Source organism: Molothrus ater, chromosome 24, assembly GCF_012460135.2.
Source record: "Molothrus ater isolate BHLD 08-10-18 breed brown headed cowbird chromosome 24, BPBGC_Mater_1.1, whole genome shotgun sequence".
In the NCBI taxonomy this organism is placed as follows: domain Eukaryota; kingdom Metazoa; phylum Chordata; class Aves; order Passeriformes; family Icteridae; genus Molothrus; species Molothrus ater.
Window position 1 is genome coordinate 2959672 of NC_050501.2, and position 4111 is coordinate 2963782.

Sequence of the window (4111 nt, forward strand, 5' to 3'; positions counted from 1 at the left end):
TTATATAAAAGGGATGTGTTTTAGTGACATGAGTATTTTTTTTATAAAGATTGTTTGGAGGAAGGGAAAAATTATTTTTGGAAAAAAATGTTTCTTTTTGGAATTTTAAAGATGTTTTCCCAAGTGTATATTTTTAACCCTTCATTTTATTCTTTTACATATCATGACATATATGTCAACTTGCATAACAAGACAAAAAGATGTTTTTAAATTAGTACTGAGTGGCAGCTCTAATAATCTTTAAATTATATTAAAATAAATTGTATCAACTGCTCTCTCTTACCATTGACATGGTAGTGCTAGTAGAATGAGATAATGGGAAAAAATTTAAACTCAAACTCCAAACTAAAACTGAAAGAAAGTGAAATTCTGAAGCTAAATTCAGACTTCTTCTTGCCTCCCCCTGCCCCGTTTATCAGGAAGGACTGGAAATCCTTATGGATTGTGCAATCTGAAAGCAGTGGCTGGAACAGTCCTGTGCAATGGCTGTGTCCTTCCTGAGCCCCCTGCTCTGCTCAGCACCCAGAACCAGCTGGATTGCTGAGCAGCAGCTCCCCCACCTGTGTGTGCCCACCACAGGCTGCTGCCTCTGACTCTGCCCCTTCTTCTCCTGTGCCCTCCAAACTGAACCTGCTCCCTCAGCTGCCCAAATGCCTCACTCTGCACCTGCTTGCTTACCCTGGGAGCAGCTGGGAGGCACCTTGGTGTGTCCCTGACACATCTTGGTGTGTCCCTGACACATCTTGGTGTGTCCCTGCCTCTTCAGATGTCACAGGGATTCCCTCTCTGCTGCTGAGCAGCTCTCCACCTGTCAGCCAGCCACAGAGGCTGTGGAGAGCCACTGCTGGGCACTGCTGTTGTGTCTCCAGCACCTGCAGGGTGTGGGGCTCCCCCTGCCCCCAGAGCCCTGCAGGGTGTGGGGCTCCCCTTGCTCTCAGAGCCCTGCAGGGTGTGGGGCTCCCCCTGCTCTCAGAGCCCTGCAGGGTGTGGGGCTCCCCCTGCTCTCAGAGCCCTGCAGGGTGAGGGGCTCCCCCTGCTCTCAGAGCCCTGCAGGGTGTGGGGCTCCCCTTGCCCTCAGAGCCCTGCAGGGTGTGGGGCTCTCCCTGCCCCCAGAGCCCTGCAGGGTGTGAGGCTCCCCCTGCCCTCCCTGAGCCCTGCAGGGTGTGGGGCTCTCCCTGCTCTCAGAGCCCTGCAGGGTGTGGGGCTCCCCTTGCTCTCAGAGCCCTGCAGGGTGTGGGGCTCTCCCTGCTCTCAGAGCCCTGCAGGGTGTGGGGCTCCCCCTGCCCTCCCTGAGCCCTGCAGGGTGTGGGGCTCCCCCTGCCCCCAGAGCCCTGGAGGGTGTGGGGCTCCCCCTGCCCTGGGTCACTGCTGGACAGCACAGACAGACAGGAGGACAAGGAGCGCTCTGGGCAGTGACTGAAGCCTTCCCTCACAGTCCCAGCCCCATCCTGCTGCAGGACACAGCTCCACACTCTACAGGACGTCCCTGCACATCCAGCAGCTTCCTCCTCCTCCTCCTCCTCCTCACCTTGTTGGCGTGGACGTGGCTCAGCACGGTGCTCCCAAAGAGCCTCCCGAGGGAAGTGGTTTCAGCTGTGGTGAGGAAATCTCTGCATCCCTGTGAGTCAACATGTGGGGTGAAATCAGCTTCCCTGAGCCTACCCACAGAACACTGGCTCACCCATCAGCTTCTCAAGCCCACTGCTCACCCCAAGAACACAGCCCCGTGTCTGAAGTGCAAGGGAAGAACCACCAGCAGCAGTGGCTGTTGGGTTTTCTCCTTCTGCCAGCCAGGACCAGGCTTTGCCCAGGCAATGGGAGAGCTTTACCCTGCTGCTCAGCTGGCTTAGCCCCAGCTACTGCCCCAGCAACACAGCGCTGCTGGCACTGTCTTCAGGTGCTCCTCACGGATGATGTCTCTCCTTTCTCCAGCTGCCTCAGTTATTTGTTCAATATTTTACAGCAGATACCTTGAACTCCTGCTCTAGACTCAGTTTCACTGCTTGTAAATACTGGACACAGATGTCACTTGGTAACTGCACACTGGTTGTTTTTACCACAGCTGAGATTAAATCTGAGAAAGAAAACCCTACCTAGTATGGAAAGGGGCCATGCCCTCTAGTCAATGAGTGCAATAGGAGCTGATTGTATTATTAATCTTATAGCAATGACTTCAGGAAACACAATGTGTTTACTCGAATTGCACACTTTTTTTGAACAGCTGTAAAATAGAGTATATGTGTAAATATTGCCATCACAAGAAGTATTTGTAATTTTAGCATATAAAGATAACCGGCTTTCCAGTAGGCTTGATGATGCACAAGGCCACGCATCGAGCCCTCGGGTGATTCCAAAGTTGTAAATGTATTTGCTGTACAGAGGAAGTGTCAGTGCTTGCTGCTCCCGAGGAGCCTCAGCTGCTGGTCCCTTTGGAGAGCCAGTGCTTTCCCCAGAAGGGCTGGCTCCAGTCTGAGGGCCCAGCAGCTCACTGCTTCGTGAACGGCTTCCTCCATGTCTGGGCCACCTGTGCAGCCTGCAGAGCTGCCTGTCCAGCTCCTGAGGGTCTGGGGTGACAGCCTGGCCCCTGCTGCTGTGCAGGGCAGCCTCTGGCCAGGCCCCCAGCAAGGGAAAAGGGCAGGAAGCACAGGGCAGAGCCACGTGCCTTGCTGCTGCAAGAGACACTCGACACGAGCACTCTCCCAGCTGCAGGCTGAAGCAATAGTCACACTGGTGTCATCTCTGACCTAGCAGACCTCATCTCTGCCACCCTTGCACACGGCTGAAGCAATCAGGGCACTGCTCCAGGCCAGCCCAGGCTGAGCTGTGAACAGAACACAAAGCCATTGTCAGCAGCTGCCTCCCATGGTCAGAACCCAGGGCCCGCAGGATCCCCCTGGGCTGCCCCACGTGCAGTGCCGGCTCCTGCTTTGGGGAAGCAGCACTCCAGGCTGCATGGAATGTATTTTTAAGAGAATAAATCTATTTTTTTGTATTTGTGAACATATATTTGGGTGGGGCAGCTTAGTTAGAAGACAAATAATGCAAGCAATCTTTTCATAATCACAGGTTCATCCAAGTAAGCAGATTTTCCAGGGTTGCAGTATTGCCTTTTCCCCTAAAATTACTTTGTGTCCAACAGAACTATGAGCAGTGTTCCACCCTTAGAACTTGCCCTGTCTCAGCATGCTGAGTAGAGGAAAGCCAGCGCTTTCCTCCCCAGGCTGCCCATGCAGTGGATACAGATGGTGCTCACCTCCTTCCAGCGACACAGTGCTCTTAGTCTGCATGCCAAATGTAAACACACTCTTATCTGCATGTCTCTCCTGACTCAAACACTGTCAGTGCTACAGTATATAACCAATAAACACTCTTCTCTTTTTACAAGGTGTGATGTGGTGTTTACAGCAGTGCCCGTTGCTGGGGGAGGCACTGAGGCAGCAGAGTGGATGGTGTGTGTCTGTCTGTGTGTGCTGCAGCTGAGCACCTTGCACTTCTTTTTGTGCCTTGGTTGAGGCAGATCTCAGATGCCCATTCCAGGATGCATTTGAGGCAGGGATGGTGCAGAGACAGCACAGCAAGCTGTACACAGCCATTCTCCCCTGAGGCTCCTGAGCTGGACATGGCACTGCTGGGAATGGCCTGTGCTACTCAGGGGTCCCAGGAGCAGTGGGTGTTTGCCACGAGCCTGGTGGCACAGAGAGCAGGTGCACAAAGAGTTTCTCCAGATCTGCTGCAGGTTAAGGCAGGGGTCACAGCCAGACTGTCACTGTACCAGGAGTCAGACCTGTGCCAGAGCTCTCCAGGCAGAAAGATACAACAACAAAGGCATTACACCAATGTCCCTACATCAGACAGCAGCCCCGAAGCAGGGATATCCAGGCTGGGTATGTCCTATTGTTCCTCTCATCCCAGCTAGCACTGCCTGTTCTCCTGGTCCCTGTTAAGGTTAAAGGACAAGCACTGGAATTCCAGTTACATGCCCTGGGATGATCATTTCCATCTCCTTTGGGATTGTTTAACACACCAGGAGCCATTCAGTGGTTCCATGTACTGCACCAGGCTGTTCTACACACAGAGTTCACCTCAGGACACTGGAACACAGTTCAGCACC